Source organism: Mirounga angustirostris, unplaced genomic scaffold (genome assembly GCF_029215605.1).
Source record: "Mirounga angustirostris isolate CCGP_5_RB_7025 unplaced genomic scaffold, mMirAng1.0.hap1 SCAF_13, whole genome shotgun sequence".
NCBI classification, from domain to species: Eukaryota; Metazoa; Chordata; class Mammalia; order Carnivora; family Phocidae; genus Mirounga; species Mirounga angustirostris.
In genome coordinates, this window is record NW_026991721.1 from 43,392,998 (window position 1) to 43,413,976 (window position 20,979).

The 20,979-nt window shown below is 42.9% G+C and overlaps 1 long non-coding RNA gene across 2 annotated transcripts; it reads left to right on the forward strand.

Annotated features, from left to right (window-relative positions):
• The first annotated feature begins 831 nt into the window (after window positions 1-831).
• LOC123857595 (uncharacterized) lies at window positions 832-17,818 on the forward strand. 2 transcript variants are annotated; one of them, XR_010406937.1, is made up of 3 exons: window positions 832-5,479; window positions 6,606-8,136; window positions 15,776-17,818. It is a non-coding gene; the product is annotated as an uncharacterized LOC123857595 (long non-coding RNA). The 2 variants fall into 2 exon arrangements; XR_006793906.3 differs by having other exon boundaries at window positions 6,606-6,883.
• Window positions 17,819-20,979: the final 3,161 nt, after the last annotated feature.

The window sequence follows — 20,979 nt, forward strand, 5'->3', positions numbered from 1 at the left end:
TCCAAATTTCTTAATTCCCTTATCTATAGAGGATCCCGATTCTTACTTACTTCCATCATATATCATGTGGGAAATTACCTTTATGCCATGGCCACCTCCAGGGTCACTACCAGGCTAACTGGTACTTCCTACCAGAGGCCATGGAACAGAGTCACTCACTAACCAAATTAAGACACTCAAATCACACATATTATAAAATAAGTTTAAAACACACAGTGAGAAGCAAGGGTGTGGGGGGAAGATTAGCGCTCTAAGATAGGGTATGAACACCATCCAAATCCTGGGATAGACTGTGTTCATCTATCCCATCTCTCTCTCTCTCCCTGCCACATCAGCCTTCCCCACTGATGGTTTGGTTACAGGACCAGAGTTGAAGTTTGGGCTAAGGGGCCCGCAGATGGAAAGGGCCCCAGCTGAGAACACACACTTGCTGTACTTGCAGAGATGCAGGGACAAGTACACCAGGCCACTAGCTGTAGCTTGCCAACTCGTCTACTGAAAAGCTATGAGTCGTGGCCTGGAGGTGGCAGAGGATACATGGAGTCAGAATGGGTGTCATTAACTATGTGGCTGAATTACAGCCTCGTAAATATTGTTTGCTTGTGTATATTTTGTGTACCTGGAACATTTAGTGCCTCAGGTCTCATGCGTACTTTAATATCACTGATATTTAGTGCACAGGTGTTTCATGACTATTTCGTGCCTCATAATATGAGGTATCTCTTGGCCCTTTCAATCTGTGTTAAATATACACATGCCATAGTTTCTACATATTTTATGAATTTTATTTATCTAATTTTTTTTTCTTTTTCTCTTTTGCAGAATTGGATATTTTCAAGCAAAACAACAAATACACATTATAGCATTCTATTGGAAGGCTCTAGCGAGAAAGCACTTTGTACACTGCAAAGTCCTATACAATTTTAAGGGATCATTATTCTTCCTTATTACCATTATGACTATTAAAAAAAATTGGGGGCGTCTGGGTGGCTCAGTCAGTTAAGCATCTGCCTTCAGCTCAGGTCATGATCCCAGGGTCCTGGGATCGAGTCCCATGTTGGGCTCCCAGCTGAGTGGGGAGCCTGCTTCTCCCTCTGACTCTGCTGCTCTCCCTGCTTGTGTTCTCTCTCTCTCTTTCAAATAAATAAATAAAATCTTAAAAAAGAAATTAAACCTATCTTCCAAGGGTAAAGAGGAGGCAGTTTAACCTAAGGACCAAGAACTGTCAACTTTGCCAGTAATTGACTTTGCCAACCTTTGTTAGGGGTCAGTGTGTAACCTTCCTAAGATTTTTTCTCATCTGTAAAATGGGGATAACAGTAGCTATTTTTATAGCACTATCATGAAGATCAAATGAGATAATGTGTGGAAAACACTCGGGAAATTGCTTGGCCCATAAGAATGGTGATACCTAACCTTTATCAAATGCTGACTCTACCTGGCACTCTCTGATTATACAATTATATAAGTATGATTATTGGTCCCCATTTTACAGATGACGATTTTAAGACAGAACCAGAATTCAAGCCCAGGCAACCTCACTACAAGCCCATGTTCTTAACCATTTTGCAACACTAACTCTTACACAGTTAGTACTCAATACATGTTGCAGTAACATATTAATTAGATTGCCCACAAGAGCAGATATTCAATATCACATGCTAAGTAAATGCCACTGCTATTGATATTCTGAATTGACTCTCAACTACAACTCTACCTTTTACCTAATTAGAGAGATTGGAAAACTATACATGACATTTTTCCAGAATCCTTTGCAGCTTGGGTTATAGATATAAATTCTGCTTTACAATTAGATGCATTTGTGAATAACATGGAAGGCAAATGAGGGAAGCCATCATCCTGCTGCTAAGGCTGCTGGCAAATAAGGTGTAGTGGGCAGACTCTCAGGTAACCCCATGACCCCCCTTCCCTGGAGTATGGGTGGTGGGACCTTCCAACCAACAGAATATGGCAAAGTGATGGGATTATGTCTATATGATTATGTTGTATAAGACTGCAGCATCCATCTTCCCAGGAGACACTCTCCTGCTTGCTTTGAAGAAGCAAATGGTCATGTAGCAAGGGGTTAAGAATGGCTTCTATCTAATAACCAGCAGGAAACTGGGGCCCTTCCTCTGACATCCTGGAAAGAACTAAATACTGCCACAATCAGGTGAGCTTGGGAAAAGATCCTTCCCCAGTCAGGAGCCAGATGAGACTGCAGCCCCAGTCAACACCGTGATGGTGGCTTCATGAGGCATGACTCAGAGTATCCATCTAAGCTGTGCCTGGATTCCTGACTGCAGAAACTGTGAGATAATAAATGCCTGTTTTCAGCCACTAGGTTTGTGGTGAAATTGTCATGCAGCAATACAAAACTAACACACAGGATTATAGAGACTGAAGGTGGGCGTGGCAGCTACAGTGGACTGAATGCCCTTGAACTCAGTGGTCCAGGCCTGGCCCTTGACATTCACTCTTTCAGCACTTCTGGTAATTTTGTATTTCCCTAACTGCCTGCATTAAATCACTTTCTTCTTGAATTATTGAAAGTGATTTCTGCTTCCTGCACTGAATCACCTTGCTTCAAAGCCATGGCCCATCTATCCCAATATTTAATTCTGTTGGTGACCCAAAACATTTTAGAGGAGAACAGAGTAGCTTCCTTTCAAACTGTTAAGGGAAAAGGGAAATGATTATAATTGAGCAATGCTATTTCTTTGAATAGCCACAACAATTCTTTAAGGAAGACAATATTAATCCCACTTTATAATAGAGAAAACTTAAGTTTAGACCCCAAGTGATTATCCAAGATAACACAGTTTGTGACTAGCACACCTATCATGTAATTCTAGGTCTAATGGACACCTGACTGCACATTCTTTCCACTGAACCAAGCTGTTAAGAATTTCCTGGGTTCCTATATGTCCTTACACTCATTCCTCAAAATTCAGTTGCATATCTACCATGTGTGCAGAGCTGTGCTAAGCACAGGGCCCATTTAGGGCCTTGACCTGGTGGAGCTCACAATCCACTAGGGCAGATAAATGAGAAAATGTACCATTACAAAGCAGTACATCAAGTCCCATGATGGAGGCTGGCATAGGATACAGAGGGGACAGTGAAGAGGAACATCAAGTAACCCAACATGGGCGTCAGAGAAGGCTTCCAGGAGAAAGGGGCTCAGGGTGGCATGGAATAGTCCCCTCTGCAGGTTCCTTCAAGGATCCCTAACATAGTGGTAGAAAATCCTGAGCAATGTTAACAGGCAGGGACACTTGCATTAATGACCGTGTGACTTGGGGAGACCTCTGGCAGCCTTGACCAGACACAGAGCTGACCCTCCCTGGAGACCCCACACTTGTTCTCCAAGGCCTGCTGGTTGTCATGCTCCAGCAGGCCACAGCCTTGTTTTATTTAGTTGTTTGCTCTTTGGAATGAATATGTTTCTCATTAATTGTGGTTTTCAAAAAATTTAAAGCTTTTGATTTAGTCTAAAGATAGATCTAGCTAACTTTCTTTAAGCTTACCCAGCTGTCCCAACAATATTTGAGAGTTTAATTCTCAGGCAGAACTTAGATTAAGGTGGATGCAAGAATATAAAAGCTTTAAGGGCCCATGGGCAATTTTTTTGAACCCTTCTAAGCCTCCATTTGGGTTACCAATAATTCCTACTTGTGAGTGTGACTGTTTATGCGGACAGAATACTATAACATGAATGATCCTGTCCCTAGTGTGCTTGCCCTTGACAATGTTCCATACCCTTTCCCTGCTTGACTATGCACAGCTTGGGCTGCAGCCTATATTCCCGACTCCCATATCAGCTGGCTTCCCTCAGGTGTGATCAGTGGGACATGCTGATAGAAGATTATAGGGTGGGAGGAACACAGAGGCAGGGGTGCTCCTCCTCCTTCCCTCTTTGGGTGAATCTCTAGAGTAGCTGCTTCTCCTCCTTGGCTTCAGCCTCCTGCAGGAGGTGGTCTGGTTTCAGTGAGTGAGGCCAGCATTCTGGCCCCAGGAACACCCTTCTCCCCTTTAGACAAAGATGCCAGCCACTTCCTGCTGAGGCTGACCTCTGAGCTGCCTCATCCCCTCCTGCTTGGTTTTTCCCATCTTGTGTCTTCTCCATAGCCATTATCTGGTCTTAGATTCTCTCTGTTTTGAATCCTTGGGGAAGTTCTATTTTCTGGTTGGACTCTGACTACTGTGGTGATTGAAATGTGCTTGCCCAATGGGATCTATTTTCTCAGTGAATGATTAGGCAAGATATCAAGTGAAAGGAGGGTAGTAGAGCTTACTATGGAGAAGACTGGTTATCGACGTTGGGGTTTCTTAACCCAATGTCTACAATAGGTGCTCAACAAATGTGGCCATGACAGGAGGATTGTTCCCTTTCTGTTTACGGAGAGTATAATGGGAAACATGCTCATGACTGGAACAGAAGGGTAGAAAATCTAATGCTTTCTGCTGACAGTTGATAACTTCCTCCAGTGCCCTGGAGCCTGGGTCCACCTACTGGGAAGAGCAGGCCCAGCCTCCCAGCACCCAGGCTGTAACCGCTGGATGGCCTGGGAGGGCTGGTCCCTCTGCACACAGAGTCCCCCTAATGAACGGATTTTTCCACCCCCACAATCTGGGGTGAGAGCTCCTCCTCCTCACCCTAAGAACAGAGGAACAATGTTTCAAGAATTTTTGCCACAGCTATTCAACCAAGATCTTGTTTTCACATTCCTGCTGACAGCTTTGCAGGGCCACACCAATCTGTTGTTTATGTCCCGTGGCCATCTTACTTTCATTCCCAGTAAAACCCAAGTCAGAGGCCATCCAGAACCCATCCCACCCAGAAGCAGAAAGAGGTCAACACGGTCTGTGCCCCTGGGAAGGAGACTGGACAGTCACTGGATGAGCTCCTGGCACAAGGGAGGGGGGACAAGAGGTGAGGTTCACGCATCTTTGTAATCAAGTGCCCGGATGGTGCCTGGCACATTGGGAATGAAGGAGCGCAAACGCAGTCCCGAGATGCAGACTCTGAAGTAAGCCTCCCTCTCTGCTCTCCTAATACCACCGCATCACCTGAGCTATGACTGTGCCAGGCACCCTACACGCACCGCTGCTAATCCTCACCACAGCCCTGTGAGGCACGGCTATCAAGTCCAGTTTTCAGATGATGCAACCCAGGCTCAGAGAGGCTGCGGGATCCGCCCGAGGCTGCACCGCTGGTCCGTGTCAGAATTGGGATCCAAAGCCACATCCCTCAGCTTACAAAAACTTCATGACAGTAGCCGCTCTTACCTGTGGTTTCACTTTCGGGGGCCTCAGTTACCCGCGGTCAACAGAGATGGGGAGACCCGGAAGGGGATCCTCCTCCTGGTCAGACGCCAGTGCGCAGTAGCCCCGGCGCGCTGCGTCAGCGCCTGGGCCTCCTTCACCTCACGGCTCGTCCTCACACGGCTCCGTGTCATCTCACGTCACAACAAGGGTGAGTATGGTGACGAAAGGTATTTTGAGAGAGAGGGAGATCACATTCACGTAACTTTTATCACAGTATATTGTTATAATTGCTCTATTTTATTATTAGCTATTGTTAATCTCTTACTGTGCCTAATTTGTAAATTAAACTTTCTCATAAGTATATATGTGTGGGAAGAAACAGTATAAACAGGGTTAGGTACTATCCGGGGTCTCTGACCGCGTACCCGCCCCACCCAGCGGGGAACGGAGACAGCCGGGTTTCACCGATTCTGCGCTGCCTCCCTGACGTGGTGGCAGAAGTTTAAGAATATGCTGTGCAGCCGCACCACCTATTTTGCAGCTGCCTTCCCCAAGGCCTGGGTGGACCCCAGTTGGCAGAGCGGGAGGGAGAATGCCTCTGAGCCCGGTGGAACCCACTGCAAACTATCCTCAGGGTCTCTCCTGCCGCTTGGAAGCTACAGGCCAGCAGTTACCGGGGAAAGTAGACGCCATCTGCAAAGGGCAGCGACACTGTAGAGGGAAGGTTCACTCAGGTACACCTCCCGCCACCCTGTGACTGAGTGACACAAAAAGCGAGGGCAGCTGTGAGTGCCTTAATGTCTGGCATGAGAACCAGGCTTTTGTATTTGAGAACGGTTACCACTGTAGTGAATGCCCGTAAACCAAGACACATAAGGAAAAAGCAACCACTGGAGAGCACCTACTTGCTGAGCATTGTTTCTTCCTTCCTTCCTTCCTTCCTTCCTTCCTTCCTTCCTTCCTTCCTTCCTTCCTTCCTTCCTTCCTTCCTTCCTTCCTTCCTTCCTCTCTCTCTCTTTCTTTCTTTCTTTCTTTCTTTCTTTCTTTCTTTCTTTCTTTCTTTCTTTCTTTCTTTCTTTCTTTCTTTTTCTTTCTTTCTTCTTTCTTTCTTTTTCTTTCTTTCCTTTTTTAAAGATTTCATTTGAGAGATAGAGAGAGAGAGGAAGAAGCAGGCTCCCTGCTGAGCAGGGAGCCCAATGTGGGGCTCTACCCCAGGACCCTGAGATCATGACCCGAGGGGAAGGCAGACACTCAACCGCTCAACCGACTGAGCCACCCAGGCGCCCCGGGAACATTGTTTCTGACCTTATATTTCTATGATCTGCACATTCCAGACCTCACCGAGGCAATCACATTTACATGTGTACCCAAGTCTCGAGGGAACTGAGCCTCTACCTACTTGGCTGTAAGAAGACCACTCTTTGACAGAAACTCCTCTGAAACATGTCTGCGAAGCTCCAGGGATGTTTACACGTGTCCAAGAATCAGTGCTGGTGGTTGCTTGACAAACATGACAGCCGCCACCCAAGGCTGGATGCTGCCAAGAAGGAAGAGGAAGCTCCTCATATATCACCCTCAGCCAGGGGTCCACAGCTTCAGCCACGTAGAATTGGTGAGTTTAGCAGAAGTTCATACATATATTCCCCTTCCAGCTGTGCATTGCGATGGGGTAGCCAATATCAACTAATAATGGAGATCTGGAAAAATGATTGCCCTCTAACCCTGGGTGTGTTAGGAACCCCTCTTTCTCTGACGGATGATTCAATTCAGGAGAATCCATAGTTCCTCTTGGCAAAAGTGGCTCTTATCGGACAGTTCATATGCATTATATTTAAACATCACTGGCAAATAGAATTCAAGTCCCCCGTTCCTCTTTTAGTAAACTCTCCAGCCCTCTTGCAAATCAGTGGATAAAACCAGATGTATTTGAAAAGGAGCAGTGTCACTTTTTCTTTCTTTTGCCAGGATTACCTGAAGTGGTTGCTCAGCCAAGATTCCTTATTAGATTTCAAATATAGGAAAAAGAACCAGTATTCAGCCAGTTAGCCATAAGACCTCTAATTAGAATCATAGATTACTAGCTTTGAAGAGGGAATTTACAGATAACTTAGATCAGTGGTTTTCAGTTTGTAAGTTATATACTTAGGTGTCTGTGGATCATAACATTTTAATCCAGAGGATGCCAAACGTTGTCCAGATCCTAAATAAATAGTACATACATATTCCCTTCTCTACATATAATACTATTTTTCAAATATATATGCCAATATTGAGATGAACTACAAATGCGTGTCAACCTGTGAATTCATGACAGCTTTTAATTTTATGTATTTCTTCAAACAACCAACATAAAAATCCACCTACATTTATAGGGAGAGAGCTTATGAAATTTTTTGATCAAAAAAGGGCATCCTCATGTGATACTTTCCTGTAGACCCATATTTCCTAGAATCACCTGGGCTGCTTGTAAAATGCACCCCAGATCTGGGAATCCATATCTGGCAGTAGGGCCCAGGAATCTGCATTTTAGGCACATTCTCCCAACAATTCACCTGCATACTAAAGTGTGAGAACTTCAGCTCAGGTCCACCAACTTATTTTATGGGCAAGAGAATTCAGGCTCAGAGGGGACGTGACAGGGCCAAGGTCATAAATTCTTCATCAGTAGAACCAATAGAACCTCATCTATCCTGTCTGTGTCTTGTCCTTCTCAGGCCCAGTAAGGGGCCAAGCAAGCTCCCAGGAAGGGTCCAGCTGACTAAGACCACATAGCCTCAGCATGGCGGCATGACACTGCTGCCCTGGGTGAAACAGTTCTCTTTCCGAGGTTCTCGCTTCCTGACGCCCTCCCTCATCCTGTTATTGGTAGGTGTCACCAATTCTCTCAAGTCCCAGCTCCAAGTTTTGCCTCAGTTTGGCCAGTACACCTGTGCGTGTACTGGTTTCGATGCTGTTTTTGTTTGTGTCTCACATAATGTCTGGTGCAGAGCTGTGCATGGGGGTGCTTGCTTGAATGAATGTGTCCAAATATGCATGACACCAACTCCAAAAATGTTTAGTGTGGACATACACCCCATTCAGCCTTTTATTTCTTTATAACCCTACTCTCCAAGCACTTTTTGCCAGGCCCTGCAGATACAAAACAGACCAAATGTAGCCCTTCTCTCAAGAAATTTATGTGCTCTTTGGGTTTTTTAAAATATTGGCACAAATTTAATTTTCTCTGCGCTCAAATAAATGGTAAGTAATTATCTAAGTTTGTAAGCAAATAGCAAAATTGTGAAGAACAATCATCAATGGAAACAAAATCCTTAATGAATAGTATAATACTTATCTAATTTTAGAGCACTTGCTACATTCTGGACCATTTATAAACAGCATCTTATTTACTCCTCAATGCAACCCTTCAAATGCACTCTTCTTTCTGTTTCAATGAGGGAGAAAATGAAGCAAGTGACTTGCCTAAGATCCCATCAAATGTGATGCCAGGTTTGTGTAATAGGCAAGGCTGTGTCTTTAACTGCTGCTCTGTGTCACCGCCCCATACCTAGTCATCCTGCATCTAGGCTCGCATAACGCTGAGGCACAGTTGCCAGATAATGAAATGAGCAGTGATGAGTCACGGAGGGCAGGCAGCAGACCTGAGGTGACTGATGAATTTGTTATCAGTAAGTGGGGTCAGGCATTACAAAACCGCATTAGGACCTACTGCACAAAACCCCAGGCTCTCAGTGAGCCATGCAGAAAGCCAAAGCGCATCACCATTCTCTGATGTAGAGTTTGGTGTCTTGACCTGCCTTCCCACCCATTTACCCTGAAGCCTTGTCTCCTTCAAGGGTGGGTTCTCTAGAGGCAGTCCAGAGAATTCAGATTTTAAAAGCTTGTTCCCGGCCTCCTCTGCCTGACTCATTGTGTGGTCTCTCACTGGTGAGTCACCAATCTATGACTCAGTTTCACATCCTACGCAGGGCTCAGAGTTTGGCTGTTGGGATCCTGGGGACAGATTTTATGGAGGTGACATTAGGTTAGTGATGCGCTAGTGAACCCGGGATCTATCTTTATCTCCTTTGGCTTGTGGGAGCATCTGTTAACCTGTCAGAGGTGTTCATAGGTCGGCCAAGACTGGAAACTCTGATGGTCTCACCAGTGAAGTCAGCCTCCATTTTGGATGATGCTGTGTGTCAAGGGAAAGGGCTCATGGAACCTTGACTCTGGACCCTTATCCAAATCAAAGACAAGGAAAGGCTCAGAAAGAGTGGAGCAGGAGGATGTTAGAGAAGAGATTCCTCTGGAAAGAGCTGCTCCTGATCTCTCCCTTTGGGGGAGGGGTGGAGGCACTGCGGGAGAACATTGAAAGCTACTTCTTGCAGTAGGGACATGGAGGGACTAGTGCCCTGGTCATGCTTGGTGACTGGTGCCTGGCTCCTGCCCCCAAGGGGTAAGGGATGAGACTTGCTCTTTAGGTATAGTAACAGGAGAGAGGGCTGGGTGGGTTTGGATGCACTCCCAGAGTTCTTCAGAGTAGGGGATGCAGTCGTTTCCTGTGCATGAGATGTGGGCCATACCAGAGAGAGAATAATCATGTGGTTTGGGTCATCTAAGATCTTGTATGAAAATGCCTGCTAGAGGAGCGAAGGGATTTTGGCAGGAAGACAAGATGTGCTACTCTGCATTGACTCAGGCAGCACCAGGAATGGAGTCACATCTGTCAGGGTCAAGGGAAGTATAGGACAGAGGTCCCAGGAGGGGACCTTGGAAGAACCCATGGCATGACCCCATGAGAAGAGTCCTGCTCTGGCCCACCAGGGATGCTTTCTGTGGTCAAAGGCCAACTCAAGTCCAAGCTGTCCTACCCCTTACATTCCTTCTGCCCATGGCTTTCCCTTAAAACAACAGAGAGCAAGAGTAGGATGGGGAAGAATCAAGACAGGAGGAGTCAACTATAAAGCTGCATTTCTATTATGCCATGAGTCATGCTTGTTCGACATACTAGCTACACAAACCAGAATGGTATTGCCTATTTTTTTTTGTCTGTTTATTTTCTTAATTACTGATAAATGCCTTCGCCTTTCCCTTGGAGCCTGACCACATCCCTACCTTTTCATTCCTTCTCTCTGTGTCTCATAATATTATTATAGGCCTCTATGATAGCATGCTAGCTTGTATCCTGACTGTTTACCAGCATTCGCTGTATTAAAAGATGAGTTCCTTGTGGGCAGCAACTATATCTTATTCATGATAATATTTTTCCATAACCAGCATAGTGATGGGGTATGGTTGGTATGCAGTCAATTCTTACTAAATTAATGACATAATGTATGCACGTTGATAGGAAGGACTTAGCAAAAGGGAGATGGATTTATCTTGATCTTTTGGACCTTCTCACATCTTACCAGCTGGGCTGTACCTATTGTTTTTCCATGTAGCTCTAGTCATGTTCCCTGAAGACCTGGGTAGCTCTTTGCCCATGTGGATTGTTGAGGGAAACCCCAATTATACCCATGAGACACATGTCCCTGAGGAGGGATGGAGACATTGAAGAGAATAAGCTCTCGATCAGGATAAATAAAAAATGGGAGCTGAGCCACGCCTGCCTGGTTTCAACAGAACCCACTATTGTGCAGGGAACAGTGGAGAAATTGTTCATCCACATCTCATTGCTCATGGAAATATTCCGACTGCAAAGTCAGTGTCAGCTTTGATTTCCTGCCCTGGGAGGAGGCTTGGTCAAAAGGCACAAAGTGGGCCTTGGCGGAGTCAGAGGGGCTGTGAGGTTGGATAAGAGGAGACCCTCTCACACTCCATCTTTGTTCTGTGGTGGGACTTCTAGTGCTGGGGTGGTCAACCCAGCCCAGCCCAGTGCTAGACTTAGGCTCCTCTGAGAACCCCATCCCCTCTTGCAACCACAACAAGATCACAGCAGAAGAGGTCAGACCAGGCCCGAGTGTCAGTACCTCAGTCCTTGAAAGGAGCAAGTCCTGGAGCATTGGGAATCCAAGGGGCTGATGGCTGGGGAACAGAAAGGTAGAATTCACCCACCCATTCTGGGTTCCCTTGAAGGGGACACCAACTAAAATAACCTGGAAAAGGCACTTACAGAGCCAGTTGCTGCCTCAAAGCTAATTTTAAGAATGTCCCTTTCTCTTGAAATTTCATCACCATGACTCATCTCACTGCAGGCCAAGATTCTGAAGCTCTGAGTCAGACTGGGCCCTGAGAGCTGAGGCTCAATGGGAGTTTTACCTAAATAAAGCCTGCAAGCCGGGCCTGCTGTGAAAGATGTGTTTGGAATTTGCTACTTCAGCAATGCACATGCCCCTGAACCTCTGCCTTGCAGTTGCCCACTTTTTATGGGGCTGCTGGTACGAAGTCTTCTCCTCAACACAAGATTCCCCTTCCTTTTGCTTGAACTTTCAGTTAGTATGTTTCCATAGTTTCCCTGCTGATTTAGTGCTTTTTCCACAATATAGTCAGCATTGCCATAGGTGCTTTTTGGATACTTGCAGGTGGAACAGGTGTGATGATAAAGCACAAATTCCAGAAAGGGCCCAGGCCCCCCTTCTCTAAATGCCAATCAAAGGGAATGGCATTTAAACTTGCATCCTAGGAAGTCAGAGCTGGGAGGGGCGTTGGCTCTTGTCATCCACCATCCCTGTCATTATATAGGTAAGTAATCCATATCTCAGAGATGTCAACCAATTTACCCAAGGTAACATAGCAAGATAGGAGATGAATCTAGACAAGAAGCCAGGGGTTGCTAACATCTTAATCTCTTGACTAAACTGCCCCTGCTTTTATTTACTCTATGTCCAGATTGATCCCTGGATTCTACATAACCTACATCCTGATATGGGGTGGGGGGTGAGAGGTCCTATAGGAAAGAGGGAAGAGGCAATGTTCCAGGCTGACTGCCCGCTCCTTGGAGTCCCTCGAGCTTTAGGTCAGCACCTGAGAAGATGGTTGCCATAGTCATGGTGGCAGGTTATGGCCACTCCTCCCACCACGGGAGCTTGGAGATAGGCCGTGGAAGGGAAGGTGGGGCTGCTAGCGAGTGGCTTGGAAGCAGTGACCCAGTTTTTACTCAGGGATGGTGGTAGTGGAAAGTTAACCAAAGCAATCGAAACAGAAACTCTGGCATCTCAGCTGTCCTTGGAGCACATGGTGTCCCCTTGTGAATGAGAACATGAGGGGGGGTGTAGCCAGGTATACTAAGAATAGCTTTGGCATCAGGCTGTTGAAGTTAGAATTTTAGGGGGGTTGTAACAGAGGCCCACTCATATAAGCTCAGGTAGGAAGGATTGCTGTAAGGATAGGTGCTGTGGTTCAGCCAGGTCTCGGATCCAAGATCAGGGCTCTATCATGAAACCCTTCAGTTCCATGGAGGATGGTTCCAGGCTTCATTCTCTTTGGCTCTGTGTCCCTACTCCTTATCCTCCACCCTCTCTTTCTATCTGTGTCTCTCTGATTTTACACTCCCTTTCTCTTGACATCTCCACTTCTCTCTGTGCATCTACTCTGTCTTCCTCTCTCTCTGCCTGCAGTTCTCCTTACTTCACTTCACACATGGCCCCAGAATGGCTGCCCCTCTGTTAAGTGCAACTCATCAACCAGTGCCAAGCTCAGCTTCCAGAGCTAAGTGGCTGTGATTTGTCCAGATTCTAAAATCATAAGAGGAGCCAGATGGGCCACACAAGTCATAGGCTGCTGGCCACCTCATGGATTAGCTGCCCTTGGGTCCAGTCAGCTGTGGCCATAGGGGCAGGATCTCCAGGCCACAGACAGTCGACAGGGAGTGGGCATCCTATGGAGGATTGACACACAGAGTATCTAGCTATATATTCCGCTTTGCCACTTCCGTGACTTGGGGCTTTGGACAACGCTCCTTACTTCTCCAAACCTTAGTTTCTTCATCTAAATGAGGGGAATAATACTCCACAAGGTTGTAGAGAAGACCAGATAAATATAATATGTCATCAACCCATGCCATCCACATGGCAAATATTCAATAAATAGTTGCTATTATCAACTAGCATTGATTTAAGAGAACCGGAGTCTTGGGCATACATAGCACAGGCCAGAGAGTGTCCACAGGCCTTTTGAACTTCTCCTTCTTTTGTCTTTCTGCATTTGGAATTTTTTTCTTTCCCCTCTTGATGTTTCTTCATTTTTCCCTTGTTGTCAGTGCTATAACCCAATGCTTGAGGATTTCACAACAGGATGCACTGAAGCCAATGTTTTCCATTTGGATATGACTTACATGCTCTGCCTTGCTGTTGTCAGTAACATTGAAGGGGTGGAGGGTGTGGTTTACTCTACTGAATAATGCTGTGATCTGCTTTTTTGAAACTGCTCCAACAAAGGAAGGAAGTTGTCTGTGATGGCACTGCTGGCTTTTATAACATAAATTTGAAGTTCTGTGTTGTTGTTTGGCAAAAATCCCAAAATTTCCCTCAAGAAGTTCAGGCCAAGTTAAGAGCCAGCTACAGAATGCAGAGATATATTTAATAAAAAGCAAAAATTACTCTAGCTGCCAGAAATTGTTATAAATATTTTGCCAAACATACACAGCCTTCTCTCTCTCCCTATCAGTCCCTTAATTATACACCCTGCAAAGTCATTGCTTGGAAAACTGCACAGGTGAGCTGTGTACATGAGAATGTCGGGGTGTGAGCACTGGTCTTGGGGGAGGTAGGTTACTAGAGCTTTGGGAACTTAGGGCCAGAGTTACAAACTGGGGAAAGGGTTCACAGATAGAGACAAAGTCCTAATAGCCATGGCAAAGGCAGGCCTATTCCAGGTTAGAGCAAGGAGATATGATGCAAAAACAGAGGGATAATCTATGATAAAATTCCAGGTCATTGCAAAAGTTTCAGTAAAATCTTCCAGGTTCTGGGCTAACTTCATGGGCATGTAACCTGAGCAGTTGCACAGGTTCCCACACTCAGAAGGGTCCCATGCTTGCTTTAATGTTCTGTGGTTGATGTACTAAAAATTTTGTTTAAAGATTTTATTTATTTATTTGACCCAAAGAGAGAGAGAGCACAAGCAGGGGGAGCTGCAGAGGGAGACAGAGAAGCAGGCTCCTGGCTGAACAGGGAGCCTGAAGTGGGACTCGATCCCAGACCCTGGGATCATGACCTGAGCTGAAAGCAGATGCTTAACCAATTGAGCCACCCAGGAGCCCCAATGTACTAAAATTCTTAAACATTTTTTAACAAAAGACCCTACATGTTAATTTTTGCACTGGGCCTTGAAAATTATGTTGCTAGTCCTGACCCAGGAAGATTGAACCAAAGACTCATTTCCAGAAATACAGCTAATAGGAAGAACAAGGGAAGGATGAAGGAGTGACCTCTCCTGGTTATGGGGGCGAGGTCTAGGGGCAGCCATCAAGTGATTTTAGAACCTAGTAGAACCAGGCAGAGGTCAGTGATCCAGCTTGAATAGGCAAGGACTGTGGCAGCAACTGACAGCCTGTAGGGATGTGCCTTGAAGTGTGCCTGGGGTTATGGCGCACAGGGCACTGGTCTTAATCAGGAAACCTGGCCGGGTATCAGGTGTCAGTCCTTATCCAATCACAGCAGGGCCTCATGGCCACAGCCAATCAACAGGGAGGGAGAGGAATACAGGCAAAGTACAGGTACAAGGGAGTTCTCCATAGACAGACATAGATACAGAGGCCAGCTTTGCCCCTTACAGGTGTTGTGCCTTCCAGCAAGTCTTCTTACTTATCTGAGACTTAGTTTCTTCATCTGTAAAGTGAGGGAAACAATATCTATTCACAAGATTCATCAGAAGATTAGATGAGATGCAGTGTATAAAATTCCTGTCACTTTGTGTGGCACATGCAAATAATCAGAAGTTTCTATTATAGCCTACGATTGATTCAGGAGAACCAGAATTAAGAAGAGTAAATTCTAATCCCACTGACATGACCTTGGGCAAACTGCTTTACCTGTCAGTTTCCTCATAAGTAATGGAGAAATAAAAAAAAAACCCCATGCCTAAGACAGTGCCTTGCACTTAGCAGGTACTCACTAAATCTATACTACTAAGTGAATGAATGAAGGTGTGTGTCCTGCCTTACTGTGATAAGGAATATGAGAGCTATTTTCAAAGCTACAAAGGGCTTTTTAACTATATTATCTTTTTTGTTGATGTCAAAGAATCAGACTTACTACTTTTGGGGGGTAGGGATCAAATCTGTTTGGGATCACCTCATTCTGAAAATAAAATAACTTTCTGAGTGCTTGCCTGGTTGGGCATTTGGTCAAACTTTTGTTACTGGCATCAGCACATAGCTAACTAATCCAAATGTAACCAAACTGGGCTGGGAGTCTTTTCATTGCTTTTTTCCTTCTAAGTTTTTCTTTCCAGAATAAAAGGGAAATGCTATTATCACATGGCTTACCACAAATCAAAAAGTATAATTAATGACAAGACATTCAATCTGCATGAGCCTACATCAAATGGATTTAGAGCATGTCATTTCTTTTCATTATAGCTCATGAAGCATGAAGAGTATTTAAAGAGAAAAAAAAAATGTTTCATTCATAGCCTCTGAGATGTCAAAAGGGGAAATGACTTATGTACAAATGACATAAAGCACATATTTTTCTTGCTCTGAGTTTACATATCCCATATGGGATAAAAGGAAACCCAATGTCACCACCATACCAACCGCCTTGGATGAGAAGATTTCCGGACTTCAAGGATAAAATAACAATCTGAACAATGAGCGGTCAAAGGTGAGCTTCACCAAACTGGAGTGACCTTGAGCTTGAATGGATTCTTGAGGCATTACCTACTTTCTGAATTTTCTGAGTCTTGAATGATGGAATTGGGATATGGTTAACAATTGCTAGAAGACCAAGCTGGCTAAATCTCTACCAAAAATCTGTGCTCCTTCCTCCACTGTATAAAGTTGTGGCTTCTCAACCAAGTGCTAAATTTCCCAGGCTTCTAGCATTAAGTGTGATTGTATAGATAAATTCTCAACAATGGAACATTAGTGGAAGTGATGTGTTCATGTCTTCTTTGGAGAAATAGGAATACAAATCCTTGGCCTATGATTATTTGGATTGTTTGTCTTTTTCTTATTGAGTTGTAATAGTTATTTATATATTCTGGTTACTAGCCCTCTATCACATACATGTATGGTTTGCAAATATTTTCTCCCATTTTGTAAATTGTCTTCACACCTTCTTGATAGTATCCTATGAAGCACAAAGTTTTTAACTGATGAAGTACAATTTTTCTATTTTTTCTTTTGCTGCTTTTGGTGCAATAGCTAAGAAACCATTGTCTCATTCAAGGTTATGTACATTTTCTTCTAAGACTTTCATAGTTTTAACTTTTCCATTTTGAATTTTGAACCATTTGAGTTCTTTTTTACATATGATATGAGGTAGGAGTCCAAGTTTATTTTGCCTGTGGCTATCCAGTTGTATCAACACCATTTGTTGGAAAGATTATTCTTTTCCTTATTGAATATTTTGGCACCTTTGTCAAAGTCAGTTGATCAGGGTTTATTTCTGGACTTTCACTTCTATTCTCTTGATCTGTATGTCTACCTTCTGCCAGTACCATGCCGTCTTGATTGCTATAGCTTTGTAGTAAGTTCTGAATTCAGGAAGTGTGAGCTCTTCAACTTTGTTTTTTTCGAGACTGCTTTGCCTTTCCTGGGTCCTTGCATTTCTATTTGAATATTAGGATCAGCTTTATCAATATCTGTAAAAAATTAAAAAGGCAGCTAGAATTTTATTAGTATTGTGTTGACTGTATAGATCAATTTGGAGAGTATTGCCATTTTACCAATATTGTCTTCAAATACATAAACATGGGATGTCTTTCTGTTTATTTAGATTTTCTTTAAATTTTTTTCAACAGGAGCGCCTGGGTGGCTCAGTCAGTTAAGCATCTGCCTTCAGCTCAGGTCATGATGATCCCAGAGTCCTGGGATCGATCCCCCTGCTCAGCAGGGAGTCTACTTCTTCCTCTCCCTCTGCTCCTCTTCCTGCTTGTGATCTCTTTCTCTCTCTCTCAAATAAGTAAATAAAATCTTAAAAAATTCTTTCAGCAATGTTTGATAGTTTTTAGTGTGTATTTCTTTCACTTTTTAAATTAAATTTATTCATAAGTATTTTATTCTTTTTGATACTATCATAAACGGATTTTTTTCATAATTTAACCTTCAGATCATTCACTGCTAGTATATGAAAATAAAATTGATTTTGTACGTTGATCTTATAAACTGCCACCTTGTTGCTCTTGTTTATTGTCTCTAATAGGTTTTTTGTAATAGATTCCTTAGAATTCTCTATATGCAAGTTCATTTAAACTGTGAATGAAGATACTTTTACCTTTTTTTCTTTCTAACTTGGATGCTTTTTATTTGTTTTCCTTGCTTAATTCTCATGGCTAGACTCTCTAGTACAATATTGAGTAAGAGTGGACAACCTTGTCTTGTTCCTGTTCTTAGAGAGAAAGATTTCAGTTTTTTACTATTAAGTATGATGGTAGCTATGGGTTTTTCATAAATGTCCTTCATCAGTTTAGGGAAGTTGCCTTCTATTCCCAGTATGCTGAATATTTTTTTCATGAAATGGTATTGGGTTTTGTCAAATGCTTTTGCTGCATCTATGAAATGAGTATGCTGTTTTTGATCTTTATTAATGGTATATTATATTGTTTAATTTTTGTATGTTGAACCAAACATTAATTCTTGGGATAAATTCCAATAGGTCATGTGTATGATGACCTCTTTATATATTGTTGGATTTGGTTTGCTAGTAGTTTGTTGAGGATTCTTGCATCTACGTTTACAAGAGATATTGATTGGTGACTGTCTTCTTGTGACATCTTTGGTTTTGATTTCAGGGTAATATTGGCATCATAAAATGAATCAAGAGGGGTTTCCTCTTCTATTTTTTGGAAAAGCTTGTGAAGGATTTGTGTGAATTCTTCTTTAAAGAAGTTTTGCCACCAATGAATCAACCTTGTTTTGGACTTTTCTTTGAGGGAAGTTTTTGATTACTAATTCACTCTCTTTACTTGATATGGGCCTACTCAGATCTTCTGTGTCATTTTGATTTAGTTTCGGTAGTTGGTTGCATTCTAAGAATTTGTTAGTTTCATCCAGGTTTTCTAATTTGTTAGTATACAGTTGTTCATAGTGTTTCCTTATAATCCTTTGTATTTCTGTAAGGTTGGTAGTGATATCCCCTTTCATTCCTGATTTTAGTAATTTGGATCTTCTCTCTCTCTCTTTCTCTCTGTTTTCTTGGTCAGTCTAGCCAAAGTCTTGTCAACTTTGTTAATCATTTCAAAGAAACAACTTCTGGTTTGGCTGGTTTTCTCTATTGGTTTTCTATTCTCTAATTTGTTTCCATTGTGATCTTTATTATTTCCTTCCTCTACTTGCTTTAGGTTTAACTTGCTCTTCTTTTTCTAGCTTCTTAAGGTAGAAGTTTAGACTACTGACCTGAGGTCTTTCTTCCTTTTTTCATGTAGTTATTCATGACCTTCACAAATTCTAGCAGCAACCTTGCAGGGGTGTAGGATTATACCCATTTACAACATGGAATCTGAAAGTTAAAGAGGCTAAATGACTTATTTAAGACTATACAGCCAGTCAGTGGCAAAGTTGGAATTAAAATTTCAATCCTCTAAGTGGGAAATGAGGGATTAGATTCAAAGTCACCATACTTTTCTTCTCTGCCACATTGCTTGTAGAAGCATTAAAATATTCCCAGAGAATTCTAGCTCACATTTTGTGTCACACTGTCTTATGTGATTCTGTAATTATTGTAACCATTGTGCATGCATGTGTGTGTTTTGACAGCTTATGTAATCAGTGTGTGTGTGTGTGTGGGTGTGTGTATGTTTTGAAAGCTCAAGAAAAACACATTTTTTTGAAGGCAGAAAGTATTCTATGAACTTCTGTATCTGTAGCACTCAGAATGCAAAATAGTTTAATGTTTGTATTTGTAAGAGAATCTACTCGATGTTTTTTCTCATCTATTGTGTTATTTTAATTTCAGCAAAAGTGTATAGATGGGTGATATTCCTGGCCCCAGAAACTCAGACATGTTAGTATGTGGCCGAATCAGAGCACTAATAATAGGTGGATTATAGGCATAAAACCAGGTGCCTGAGTCCACATTTTGTGCTCTTTCTGTTCCACATATGGTGCTATGATAAAAATGGAGTAGGTGAAATGAAGTACTTTAAAAATAATGTTTCATTCATTCATTTACTTATTTCAAAAATATTGAGCCTCTGTTTTATGTGTCAGGCATTGTACAAAATACTTACGATAAGTGGTGAGCCAAATTAGACATTGTCCTTTTACTTGGGAATAGACAGATATTAATCAAATGGTCCACACAAATACATGTATAATTGCAACTGTCATAAATGTTAGAAGGTAGACTCAGCATGATGAGTAAATAATGAGGTGATCTGACTGGTAAGCTAGGTCATGTAAGACTTCCCTAGGGAGTACTACTTCACTGAGATCTGAAGTTAATAGGAGCCAAGTGAAGAGCAAGTAAAGAGCATTCCATACAGAAATAACAGTCTGTGTAAATGTCCTGTGATAGCTTCAGCTCTTTGAGAAACCTAAGGGTTTTGTGTACTTCATTTAAAACATTGTAGTCAAAACCAGTATGATACACCACAAGTGAACAGTAAAACAGTGCAAGTGTATGAAAAAGGCAGGTTAATCCTAACTTCTTCAAAGACCAAATTATCTATCTCTCTGCTTATAAGCATTCACATCAGAGGATAGAGAAAAGAGCAAAAAAAAAAGAAGTGATATTACTACAGTTTTCTAAATACAAATCTGTTCATGTCAGTCCCTGCTTTAAAAATTTCTCCACCTCTTCCCTGCGTGCCACAAGATTGTTCTGCTTTTAGGTAGTGGAGGATTGAACAATTTTAATTTCAATGGTAGTACATGTATTTTAAGGTGTAGCAGAAATTGCACGAGTAATTTCATTATATTTCTTCCTAGGGGGAAGCTTAAGTAGTTAATCCCACTATAATGTACCGTAGACAGTTGGCATGAATTACAGGTGCATTTTTCAGCCATGCCTATTGATCTTTTAAAACATCAGTAGCCAAACTTCTGCCTCTATAGTTTAGAAAGTATACAGTTCAGAAGTACACATTGTATATATAACATGGTTTGCTAAATATGGACCCTCACACCCTGAATTTCCGTGTTCAGTGCTATAAATTTTTCAGCCATACATCAAAATGCTATTTCTAATGGTACACAAATATAACAGTAACAACCAAACATTTTTTAGTTCTTTCCAGGTGCCAGGCACTGTCATAGGCCCTTGGCATGACTAACACATCGTAGGAGGTATAACAATACCATGAGGTAGAATCTCAGTTCTGCAATGAAGAAACTGAAGCACAGAATGGTAGATAATTTGCCCAAGGTCACACTGCCAGTACATGGCAAAGCTAAGATAAACATCAGACTGGCAACCTAGTGCTCTTGCTCTTAACCATCACATCCAGAGTAGTTCAAAGCTGTGATGGTGGCACAGAAAGGAGCAGTTTGGGAAACAGAAGAATAGGAGATGGAATGTAACTTCCTCATCCAGGTACACTTCTGGCCTCATTTCCTGCCCTTCATCTCATGTCGCACTGGGCCACTCGTGCCCCTCCTCCTCTCCACACTGTGTTGGGGCC